Source organism: Sus scrofa, chromosome 3, assembly GCF_054392235.1.
Source record: "Sus scrofa isolate SSC_HxYL_T2T_F1_AM1 chromosome 3, Sscrofa_HxYL_maternal_Yorkshire_Landrace_v2.0, whole genome shotgun sequence".
Taxonomy (NCBI): Eukaryota; Metazoa; Chordata; class Mammalia; order Artiodactyla; family Suidae; genus Sus; species Sus scrofa.
This window is the reverse complement of record NC_139385.1, coordinates 13532813-13546110: the sequence shown is the minus strand read 5'-3', so window position 1 is coordinate 13546110 and position 13298 is coordinate 13532813. Positions and strand designations below refer to the sequence as shown.

At 42.0% G+C, this 13298-nt stretch overlaps 1 protein-coding gene and 1 long non-coding RNA gene across 8 annotated transcripts in view; both read right to left on the bottom strand.

Annotated features, from left to right (window-relative positions):
* The window catches only part of AUTS2 (activator of transcription and developmental regulator AUTS2), a 1184853-nt gene that overhangs the window by 1117148 nt on the left and 54407 nt on the right, over positions 1-13298 (bottom strand).
* LOC146404400 (uncharacterized) lies at positions 2937-7528 on the bottom strand. Its single transcript, XR_014840379.1, has 2 exons — positions 5976-7528; positions 2937-5692 (listed from the first exon to the last, which is right to left on the bottom strand). It is a non-coding gene; the product is annotated as an uncharacterized LOC146404400 (long non-coding RNA).

Below are 13298 nucleotides of genomic sequence, written 5' to 3'. Positions count from 1 at the left end.
CAATAAGAGGAGTTCTCTTTTCATGGGGAACATGGTGAAGTGGCTATGCATGTCTTTCTGCACAGACGTACCGTGATCAACAAGACCATTTTAACCAGAGAAAAACCTATTAAAAGTAGATGGAGAAGTTCCTGTCATGGTTCAGCAGTAAGGAACCCGACTAGTATCCACGAGGATGCAGGTTTGATCCCTGGCCTCGCTCAGTGGGTTAAGGATCTTGCGTTGCTGTGGCTGTGGTGTAGGCCGACAGCTGCAGTTTGGATTCAACCCCTGGCCTGGGAACCTCCATATATGCTGTGGGTGTGGGACTAAAAAGACCTAAAAAGGGGGGGGGGGTAGATGGGGAACAGTACTCACCAAGCAAAAGAGTAATAGTACTTGACCACCAGGGATTTAGGGTTCTTAAAGTTGGTTACTGAATGAAGTTCGGAATGTCCTAGAAAGCGCAAAAGGACTCTTACCTAACCACATAGTATTCATTCATTCAGTAAACATTTGAGAGTTAAAAGAATGCATACGTTGGTCAGGAGAAAATTTTTCCTGCATTGAATTCTCAAAGAAAGATCGATTGTCTGTGTGTGTGCGTTTATAACATTAAGATAGCAGAGTCTTTTTAAGGTTTTTCAAAAGACAGAGATATTCTTGGGAATACAGGATACAGAATTCTTAAACTGAGTGCCCTTACTCTCCATTTACCAAGGACATAGTACTGTAACTCCATGACGGCAATTCTCTGAAGCACCAAAATAATACAGTCCAGGTATGCGCATTTCTAATGATCTAACTTCATGTAGTGAGAGAACTCAGGAGAGCCTAAAGAAATGAACAGATAGCAACACGCCTGATAAACCACTTATCTTGAAAATCACTTGTGTAAAGCTGGTTTCTGGCAAATATGGCAACTTGTACAGACAATTATACAACCATAAAATGTATGATTATACTCTGATTATTAAATCCTTCAAATATACTGAATATATGAATAATTTATTCAAAGGACAGTGCTTAAAAAGCTAAACAGGGGAACTTTAGGAAGGAGAATGATTATACAGAACAGAGGGGAAGGGTAGCACAGGAAAGTTTATGGTACTACGGAAAAAACCATGGGACAAAGTAAGGAAGAGATCAAATCAGGGCTGCAGCTGAACTCTGGATAGATTGAAATGCCATATGATCCTGACAAAGTACATGCAAGGGAGATATTACTTCTACCGTTCAAATGTTGCATCCCAGACTCTGCAGATCTAAGACCGCAAAGAAGATCTGGTACCAAGTGTCATAAACCCCAAAAGGTAAAATAAACTCAGCCTAGGACTCTAAAGAATTTATTAATATATGGACAGTTAGGACCAGCATAAATTTTGTCATCATGATTTCCACTAAGCAGTATGAAACCTATCTTTTAAAATATCCTCCTATGGGATTCAAATAACACCAGCACTTTGAAATTTACATAGTACCATGACCTGAACCCAGAATGAAGTCAGAGTAAAAAGCTTAGAGGAGGTGAGAAGAAAGACATCCTCATCTTTCTGTTTTGTTTTGGCTGCACCCACGGCATGCAGAGGTTCCAGGGCCAGGAATCAAATTCACACCACAGCAGTGACAACTCTGGGTGCTCAACCTGCTAAGCTTCCAAGAAACTTCCATCCCGATCTCTTAATAAACTGAAATAAATCAAGATGGGAGCATAAGTGGGGAGATGAATGAGTGACAGAAAGGCATATCTACATATTGATTGAGCTACAGCTCCACAGAGCGAAATTTTACTGGGCCTCAGGTTTACCAAATGGTATGTGTTTTTCTAAAGCCAGCCTGGTGCCAACCTTCAGAACAGCAAGTAAATAAAGGTGATCCAAACCTTTCCTACCTTCCTTTTGATTCCAAAATCAACATTTGTACCTGTCTCCTAAACTAAAACCACAGAGCTTTGCAACGTCAAATAATTTCGCAGGCCCTACTGGCCAACTCCTTCAAATCCAACGATTTCATGTGGTACCCCAACACCATTAGGAAGCCAAATAGAAAGAAAAGACACAATAACTCATTTTTGCCATGTTATACTGTTAACCTCCTCAACATGACAATTTATAAGAGGCTCAGCTCTAAACTGAAAGAAAGTGGGGAGGCTGATTCCACGAATCCTCATCAAAGGAATTTTCAGTGTAACGCATGACCCTGTCACACTGGTCCTTTCACTAAGTGATTCTCAACTTGCAGGTTTTCTTGGGCACTGCACGAGACAAGGTACTTTCCACCTGCCACTTTCCATGGTTTACTCAAACAAGCAGTCGCTTGGAAAAACCACAGCAATATCACCATGGTTAATGTAAAATATTAATGTCTCATTTGTTCAACAGTTTTGTGGAAATTAAAACTTTTAGGTTAATCATATACTGAACAATTTTAATTAAAACAGTTATAAAACAATTAATCCACAAGAGCTAGCTTGGAACTTTGCCAGCCTTATTGGTTTAATGCATGTAGGCAAAACTCATTTTTTTCCATTTTGACTTAATGAATGCTAATATGTGACACAAAATATGCATACTAAGCTCCTAATACAGTTAGTCCATCTGGTTTTTCTTGCATTCTCTATTTGTCATTTTTCTTTGATAGCAAAATTGAAAATGAATTCTCTGTGTTAGAAATGATAATGATGCCATGTGCCGTGCTTCATTAAAAACTGCTCTTTGTAAAAACCTTCCAGAGTGAAATAAACACCTTAAGTACTCTCTTTTTGCTAGTACATGGAGTAAAATGAAAGACAGGCCCATAGACCAGGTCCAGAACTACAAGTGCAGCTTGAGAAAATACTGCTCTTTCACTGCCATTTCTAAAAGATTCTTTTTTTTTTTTTTTTCCCCTGAGGGCATTATGAAGACATGGAGGATAAAATATGAGTATCTAAGATAAATCCTCAAGTATTTATTTCATTTTGTTCTGCATTACAATTTGTTTGATTCATTTGGGGATCTACTTGTTTGCCAAAGGAAGCACATTTCGAGCTCTCTGCTGAATACTTAATGCATGCAAAGTTACCTTTTTCACACAGGTTGAGACCTGTTATTTCCAGTAAGGCTTGAGAACAGCATCGTGTCTGACCATGACACCTTCAGTCTGGTTTTCCAGGGAAAAGTCCAAAAAATACATACTGTGCTGATAGATTCCACTAGAATACACCTCCCCGTCCATCTCGGCCTTGCCACGAGTCTGAATATTCTATCTAGGCTTTATAGTTTATCAAGCTCCAGAAATACAAAAGGTATACAACTACCCAACCCTTCTGGTAAAAGCACACGCACAGGTATTTAACCTCAGCTCTCAACGTAAATTTAAGCAACTATACTAAATCCTGTTAGAAATGAAGAAATGAGTTCAATGCACTTCAGCTCTCAAATGGTGAAAATGATCTCCAGCATAATTACATTAGCTAGTACCTTCACATCTGGTGTGTATCTTGTTATTTCTGGTTGGGCACATCACATGTGAAGCATATAAATCCATAAAAGGTATAAGATTTCCCTCTGAACCACCTTGCATTTGGGCCAAAAGAAAAATTCTCTCCTCTCATTACACTTAAAAAGCAGTTGGAAAAGAAGACCTACCAATTTAATCCCAATACATCAGCTAAGGCACTCTGAGAAGTCAGTTTCGCTCATCAAGGTGGCGTATAAAGCTGTTTGGCAACACAAACACAAGCCTGGGCAAGAGACCATTAAAATAAACACCGTTTAAAAGTCCAATTCCAAACGGCAAACATATTCGAAAGTTTAGACAGTCAATCACCTGAATTCCAATCAGTCAGTAAAAAAGTAATCACTTTTATAAAAGTCTGTTCTGATAAATTCTCTAGATATGAGAGCATTTAATAATGTCCATTTATAAAAAGCAACTATTTTTTCTGGCCTGATTTGTGGAAATCACATTGGAAAGAACTAATAAGCATGGACTAAATGACCACAAATAAATTTTCAGGAGTTCCCATTATGGCTCAGCAGGTTAAGAATCTGACTAGTATCCATGAGGACCTGGGTTTAATCCCTGGCCTTGGTCAGTAGGTTAAGGATCTGGCATTGCCACAAGCTGTGGCACAGGTCGCAGATGCAGCTGGCAGCCCATGTTGCCTTGGCTGTGGCCTAGGCCAGCAGCTGCAGCTCTGATTCAACCCCTAGCCTGGGAATTTCCATATGCCGCACGTGTGGCCCTTAAAAAAACAACATTTTCAGCTCTGAAGTTCTATAATTGCATAATAATTGTTTTGTAACTAAAAGTATAAAATGTGAGGATTGGGAGAGACCTCCGAGATTACCACTTTTTACTATAAATCCCCTCATTTTGGAAAAAAGGAAAAATAATGTATCAACTCTTACTAGTGCTAGGAAGTCAAAGCCAAGAGCTAAAGTGATATTTATGGATTACAAGGGAATTTTAACTATCTAAATATGCCGTTATTGTGAGTTCCCATTGTGGCGCAGCAGAAACGAATCCAACTAGGAACCATGAGGTTGCAGGTTCGATCCCAGGCCTTGCTCAGTGGGTTAACGATCTGGCACTGCCGTGAGCTGTGGTGTAGATCGCAGACATGGCTAGGAGCTAATGTTGCTGTGGCTCTGGCGTAGGCCGGTGGCTACAGTTCCGATTTGACCCCTAGCCTGGGAACCTCCATATGCCGCAGGTGCAGCCCTGTAAAGACAAAAGACAAAATAACAAATATGCCCCTAATCACTCATATCTAAGAGGTGCTTTTAATACATCAAAGCACTGAAATGATGCTCCAGCCCTAAGAAGTTTGTGGCTACCCTCTGCTTCCTTTCAGAGCATTCCTTTTCTTCTAAGACAGAGACTCTCGAGCAGGGTGAGCCTGCAACCCCCAGACACATTTGGCCATGGCTGGAGACATTTCTGGCTGTCACCCATTGGGGGACACTCCTGGTACAGAGGCTAATGATGCCACTAAACATCCAACAATGCACAAGACACTCCCCTCCACACACAATAAAGAATTATTCAAAATATCAATACTGCTGAGGACCTTGCTTCAAGACGAGGTCACTGCCACCAACAACAGCACTCAGAACACACCTAGAACAGGAAAATAATACCCAAGAAGATCCTTCCCCCTTGTAATACGATGGGTGGCCCTTCCAGGAAGCAATTACAACATAGCCCTGACTTTTCCCCTCCACAGTACTAAAAAGTCAAATCAACTCTTAGTAAAAAACAAGAAGCTCCCTGACACTGTAAACCAGCTATATTGGAAAAAATACACATCATTATAAAAAATTTAAAAAAAATTTAAATGCCTTTGATTCTTAATAGGAAGGGTTTTCTTTAAAGGAGAAAAAAGACAGCGAAAGGAAGGAGGGAATAAGAAGTCTATGTGGGAGGGGAGGCTAATACTGGCTTTAGAACAAGATAAAAGGAGCAAATAAAGAAGAAAAATTACCCTCTCCTACAAATCTGTGAAAGCATTTCAAATCACTGCAATTACGGGTGCCCAGGAGAATTCCCCCTTCACATTCACAAGGTACTTTCTCCTCACCCTCATGCTATTTCAAGTTAAAATAACACTGTCACAGAGTGGCTAGGCAGCACCATTAAAGGTAATAAGTAAATGGCAAAGATAGAGGTGGCCCAGAACATGTACCTGGAACACAGAAACACACATCTAGCACTGCAGCCTGTTTTGCTTTTTTTTTTTTTTTTTTTTTTTTTTTGTCTTTTTATCTTTTTGCTATTTCTTTGGGCCGCTTCCGTGGCATATGGAGGTTCCCAGGCCAGGGGTCGAATTGGAGCTGTAGCCACCGGCCTACACCAGAGCCACAGCAACGGGGGATCCAAGCCGTGTCTGCAACCCACACCACAGCTCATGGCAACGCCGAATCGTTAACCCACTGAGCAAGGGCAGGGACCGAACCCGCAACCTCATCGTTCCTAGTCGGATTCGTTAACCACTGCGCCACGACGGGAACTCCTTTTTTTTTTTTTTTTTTTAGGGCCACACCCGCAGCATATGGAAGTTCCCAGACTAGGGGTGGAATCAGAGGTGTAGCCGCCGGCCTACACCACAGCCAGAGCCACAGCCACACTAGATCTGCAACCTCCACCACAGCTCACCTGTGGATCCTGAACCCACTGAGTGAGTCCAGGGATAGAACCCGTGACCTCATGGTTCCTAGTCGGGTTCGTTTACCACTGAGCCACGAAGGGAACTCCCTGCAGCCTCTTTTTACCATTTGTAAGGACAGCCCTGTCTGTGATTCTAGAGCATACAGTCCTAATGGATCTTCTATCTTGAACACTTCCTTAGCGCGAAAACACAATGGGAGCTTCGGGGTTTTTACAGAAGGTAGTTTCTCTTTCCCTTGGTCAGGGACTTTAGGCCCTAGATATTTTTTTAAAGTATCACTCCAGTTGCTATCCTCATTAGGTTTATTTACAATTTATTTGTAGAAGCAGGTCATATGATATTTAAAAAAAAAAAATTTTTTTTTTAACTATCAGTACCAGATGGCTGAGGTGGAAACAGTACCTTTGTTTACAGGAATAAGAGAAGGAACTGACCACCAGAAGCTGCGCTAGTAGGAAAGGTGTCAGACATTCTGCTCCACCTTCCAACCATCCTAATTTATTGAGTAGGAAACACTGTGGAAAGGACAACCCTTTCAGTTTTCAAATTAAACCCTTCAGATTCTTCCCTTTAAAATTTCTTACTAATTTGACTCAACTTCCTTTTCTTGATAGAATGTTCAAGCTATTTTGATAAAACAACCTCACCTACAGAGTTTCCACTATGGCTTAACGGTAACAAACCCAACTAGGACCCTAGTATCCATGAGGACTCTGGTTTGATTCCTGGCCCTGCTTAGTGGGTTAAGGATCCAGCGTTGCCATGAGCTGTGGTGTAGATCACAGACATGGCTCAGATCCCGCCTAGCTGTGGCTGTGTGGCTGTGGCATAGGCTGGCAGCTGCAGCTCCAATTCAACCCTTAGCCTGGGAACTTGAGAACTTCCATATGCTGCAAGTACAGGCCTAAAAGGCAAAAACAAAACAAAAACCTCACCTTCAAGAAACAGTCTTTTCTGAATCTTTGTACCTCACCCACCCATCAATCCTTCCAAATCTGTAGACTTCTCTTCAGTCTCTTCAGTTTTTCTGCAGATCCAAAACTCTGCCTACATGCACAGAATTCTCTGCAGACAGACTAGCATTAATTACAGGCACAGACAAAGGTTTCTACCAATCTCATCCATGTAAGATACAGGGCACTCCGGGGTTGTTCCTTGTTCAACTGCTTTGATTTGCAGTCTTCCCACTTCTTAATGCTATGGAGCTTTCTACATTCTCTGTACAATGGTGGTTGAAAAGTGAAAATGCACTATTTCCTTTATATTGGTTTATCAGCCACATCCAAGTCAGCATCTTTTCCAAATCAACTTCTCACTGACAAGACAAGACTATACCCCCAAATTAGTAAATTCTAAAGTTACCAACAGTTAGGATCTATATCCTAAGAAATCATCAATAAACAGGTTTCCACCAACCATATGCCCTCTGCCCTTTGCCTCCTGACTCTACATAGAATATACCTAGATATTTTTTTTTCTCTCCTGGAGGCTGCCACCATAAAATCCAAAAAGGTTCAGTAGTGAACATATTACACGTACATAACTGTGTCAAACATCAAAATTTGAAATGAAAAGCTCTGGTAAATACTCAATGGGTGTAAATGATAAAAGCCTCTGTTAAAAAGACCTAGGAGCACCAACCACATACTTACAAAAAAGAAAAACTGAGGAGACTAAAGAGAAGTCTACAAGTTTGGAAGGATTGATGGGTGGGTGAGGTACAAAGATTCAGAAAGGGGAAAGCAGGTGACCCAGGAGAGACAACTGGTAGGAAAACACAGGCTTCTTCGAATGCTGCCAAGAAGTCCTCCAACAGAACCAAGGCATGTGGACTCTACGCCTGGAATGTTGTCTCTCAGCCTTTCCTCTGAGAATCCCCTGCAGTCCCAGGACCAAGGATGGGGCACATGTCACCAAAGACAAACCAAAGAGGTTTTCAGTGGGGAAAAGGTTATTGGTTTTATGAGAGTTTTGTTACAGTCTCTGATTCCCTACCTACAGTCCCTCTACCTCAGGTAGCAAGATCAACTAGATAGTGATCAAATCAACAATGTACTACAAAGCAAAGGAAAAGAAAGAGAACGGGGGAAATGGAAAAGAGCTTCATTTGCACAAATCGGTGAAGGATTGCTTCAGGCTGGATACATGCTTTTCAAGGAAGAAATCTCAGAAACAGGCACTGGAGAAGTGGGACAATAGAAACAACACAAGGTCTGGAGTCAGACAAATTTGGGTTTGAAACTGGACTCTGTGGGCTACTAACTGTAAAACCTCAGGCAAGCCAATTACCCTAAGTTTCATCGTTCCCATCCATAAGCTAAAAGTATTACCCCTACCATTCAGGGATGTTGTAAAGCTGGCAAAAATGTATAAAAAGAAACCTGTCACATGGTGGATGCCCAATAAGTAAGGACAGAAGTGGTGTTTTAAGAAAAACACTGTTTCCTCAGATTCCAAGGGAAGTTTTGATGCCTATTTCTTTACTCAGTGTATCACCTGACCTTCCTTCCTTCCTTCTCCTTCCTGCCAAATTCCTCAACTCTCTCAGACTCCAACACACTATGTGTATCAATTTAGGAATCTTCTCCAAGTTAGGATTTCCCACTTTATGCCTGAATACTCCCATGTCCTCCAACTCCACTGCATATGAATGGACTTGCATTTGTGGCACTGGTCATTTTAAAGATACTTTCTTTTAAAAAGGCAGATTTCAAGGTCATTTTATATCGCTAACTGCTGCCTTGTTTTGTTGTGTTTTACCTAAGAACGTTAGTGTCTTAAAAATAAACCTTACCTATTGAAGCATATTCCTTAACAGTCAATGGAAGTAGATATATGAATATCAAAAGCACAATAATTTAATTCACTAAACAATTTCACAGTGGATCTCAAAGGCCACCATGTTTACATTTGGTAATTGCTATCATTCTCGGCAGTGTTTACTTTTTAAACCATAGATTTATTTTTTTTAATGAATTTCCCTGGTAATGAACTGAAGAGCCTACAAAGATAGTGATATCTATAAGACTTAATGCATTATATAGTTACGGGGCAGTAATTTGCTCGTGAATATCCCCAGGCTTAGATGAATCCTCTCTCATCACAAAGAATGGCCTCAGCAAAGAGAAAAAGAAAAATACATGAAGAGTCCTGCCATTTCTTTACTATGTGACTTTGTCAGTTAACTTCTGTGTGCCTCTTGTTGTCTTTGCATGCCATACAATGCTTCTGAACCTGGACAGTGTTTTTTGTTTTTTGGGTTTTTTTGTCTTTTTGATTTTTAGGGCGGCACCCACGGCATATGGAACTTCCCAGGCTAGGGGTCCAATCAGAGCTACAGCTGCGGGCCTAACCACAGCCACAGCAACGCCAGATCCAAGCCACGTCTTTGACCTACACCACAGCTCATGGCAACACCAGATCCTTAACCCACTGAGCAAAGCCAGGGATCAAACCTACAACCTCCCAGTTCCTAGTTGGATTCATTTCCGATGTGCCATGATGAGAACTCCAAACTTGGAAAGTTAGTAAGAATTAACAGAAATCTTTTAGTTCCTCAGAAAAGAAACTCTATGTAATTGTCTAGTTCTCAGAAATGAACCAGCACTGCTAACATCTAAACCTAAGGTTACAAAAGGATAATAAGAGAAGTCAGTCAGTCAGTCAGTCAGTCATTCACTTAATAGTCACTGAACACTTTTAGGATCACGATAATCCTATCTGGAACCTCAAGATTTATATGTGAAATAATTCAAACAGTAAGAATTTACGACATGCCCACTATATCGTAAGAAAGGAGTCAGTAAACTTCTACAAAATACCAGGCAGTAAATATTTTAGGCTTTTCAGCCCATAGGGTCTCTGTTGCAACTGCTCAATTCTGCTGCTGTAGCCAAAAATAATAATGTAAATGAATGGATGTGGCTGTATTCCAATAAAACGTTATTAATGAACACTGAAAGGTGAATTTCACATAATTTTCATGTGTCATGAAATATTCTTCCTTTGATTTCTTTTCAACCACTGAAAATAAAAATCATTCTTACTTCATGGTCATGAGGTAGGGGTCTGGTTTGGCCTATCAGCCATAGTTTGCCAACTCCATACCTGGCCCAGCGAGGTGGGCATTTGGGCAGACAGCAAGAAGGATAAGACAATTTTCCCTCCTTTCTAAGACAGAACAAGAGAAGTAAACCAACAATTAAAACACAATGTGATAAACGCTGAGAGAGGTATGCCCAGTATTACAGGAGCCACCAGATGAAGCAATTAAAGAACTTTCTCCTAAATTGGCAATGAGGTCTTGATATAAACTTAAAGCAGTTCTACTTTGGTTTTTTTAATACATAACAAATTGCTAAAAGTTACCTTAATAAACAAAGAAAATGTGACTTTAAAAAAAAGTCACCCACATCTGCTAAGACTTTATCAGAATATGCCTGGGTGCATTTTAGAACGTCCTTTTTAATTAGTGTTCCAGGCCAGAACCTCCGGCAAAATCCATTCTCTATTGATCTGCCAGGATGCAAGCTTGTCCCAGGTGGTAGCTGACTGAGAATCTTAGGGTCGAGTCCATAGGTCTTGCCTGTTTATCTCACCAAAGTCCTTTAGTTGTCACAGGTAATAGTTTTCAAGTATTCTGGGATAGAAAGAATCAAACAGGTTTTTTCCCCCAAGTGAAAGGTCAATGGAATAATTAGCTTGGCCATAGTCTCAAATATATGCCTGTACCCCACTGGTTCTGCCTAATCAAATCAGGTTTATTAGAGGGTCACCTCTAATCATTAGCACTATTTTTATCTGCATTTGGAGATATTTAGGCAGATTTATATTAATTACCTCAGAACAAACAAAGTTTGGGACTCAAGACTTTAATTGTCACAACTGTCTACCCGGATGTTTTGTTCCAAGGGGGAAGCTGAGGGAGCCAGGAGGCAGGCTGACGTCATCAGCTGTGTATTTAATTAAAGCGAGATGAAGGGCAGGCAGGCTGGGGGGGAACGTGGGTCAGCCATTCTGTCCTGATACAATAAGGCTACAACACTCATGAAAATCCAAAGGGTTTAAAGGCTCCCATCCCATCCCACCCCACCCCACCCCACCCCACCCACTCATCTGGCAGAAAAACCATCTTTTCTGACCTCCAGGAGGGGAGACACTCCAGTGTGAGCCTCTGACTTCCCTGTAAGCCCTGAATGTCACATAAAGGAAAAGCAGCAACTACCACTTCCTAAGAACCAATAGACCTTTAGAATAAAATACAAAACAAGCCTTCACAATGATGAATGGTCCAAACATTCACAGTTTCCACTAGAATTCCAGATGTGCTGGCAACTAGCTACCTTCTGTGGATGTCTTAGAGGCCCAAGATTTCACAGAATAACCAAGACCTTGCTTTAATGTGACAGCGGGCTTCTGTATTCTAATATCTTAACATCAGACTGCATCAGGCTTTGAAGGTTACTTTAGTCGAAGTATCTTTGGTAATACGATTTTTCTCTCCCTACCCCCCGGGGCAGGGGAAGAGGGAGGGAGCCTAATATTGGGCTTGCCATCTGCCCACAAATTCAGGTGTTCAAACAAATTCTCCCAATTGAGAACATAGAGTAAAATGAATCCAGATCTAGGTGGTTCTTTTCTCGGTCAGTCAGTTTCCTCCCCCAGAAATCGGTGTGGAAGTCAGGAAGGACAGAGGCTATATCGCATTCACCCCGCTTCCCTGCGCTGATAGGTGATTAAGTCAAAGAACAGGATAACTCATTAACCAACAAGTCCTATGCCCCCTGGCCCCTGTTTTTTTAAAGGGGTAAGAAAACTCAATGATCTCAAAGGCAGAAAAAAGACATGAGCAAAACAAATCTTAATTAAAATGTGAGCAAAATTAAGAAATGTGGATTGACATCCAAGAAACTGCAAGTTGGGTGTTTCTGTTTGCATCAGGTCAACCAAACTATTCAAAGAATATTGGGAACCCGAGCCTTTTGGGGTAACACCGGTCAAGAACTCATTTCAGGCTGGTGGCAAACTCTTATTTCCCAAGAGGCCTTTCCAAGAGATCTAGTGGTCAGCTGTGAAAGGACCTCTAATGGCTGTGAAATGAACCTGTGTCCCTGCTGCGGTCACCACACAGTCGGGAAGGGGCAGAAGGGCCATGTGTTAAGCCCTAAGAACGTTATTCAACACCTCCCATCCACCAAGATAGAGGGAGGCAGAGCCATGAAACAGGGAAGGGAGAGGGGACATACAGAGCAAAGAAGATATCTGTCCTGCCACCAACCTACTCCCATCTGAACTTTCCGTCTTAAATGACAGTTCTTGACCATGATGAGGATGTGGCATCAGCAGCACTTCGAAGGCTCCGCCTGAGAAAGACGATGGCCTCCGTTTCTGGCCTCACATCTCTCCTCCTCTGTCCAGCATCATCTGGGTCTGTCAGAACTGACTGTAAACGGTTCCTTTCAAGCTGGTAATAAGCCACAGTCCAAGCTCTCTCTCCCAACCAGGTCCCCCAAAAAGGCACAGTCTTTCCCTGAGACATCTCCCCCCAGCTTCCAAGAGCAGGGGGCTTTTGCCTATTCTCAGGCTAACCAGCCCACCTCTGGTCAAAAGCCTAGTGCTCACTTCTGTATGGCCCAAAAGGGGACTTCACTCACCATCCCTCAAATCTTCTACTTACGACCCAGTGTTTCTCAAACTATGGATACAGGAGAATCACCTTGTTAGACGACTTGGTGAAGCATAAATTGCTGAGCTCCACCCCCAGTTTCTGATTCAACAGGCCTGGGGTGGGACGGAAGGACGGACACACACACGCCAAATCTGCATTTTTTGTTTGTTTGTTTGTTTTTTTGTTTTTGTCCTTTTGCCATTTCTTGGGCCGCTCCCGCGGCATATGGAGGTTCCCAGGCTAGGGGTCCAATCGGAGCTGTAGCCACCAGCCTACGCCAGAGCCACAGCAACAAGGGATCCGAGCCTCGTCTGCAACCTACACCACAGCTCACAGCAACACCGGATCGGTAACCCACTGAGCAAGGCCAGGGATCGAACCCGCAACCTCATGGTTCCTAGTCGTATTTGTTAACCGCTGCGCCACGACGGGAACTCCCCAAATCTGCATTTTTAACAAGTTGTTAGACAAGGCCCGTGCTTCTGGTTTAGGGACCAT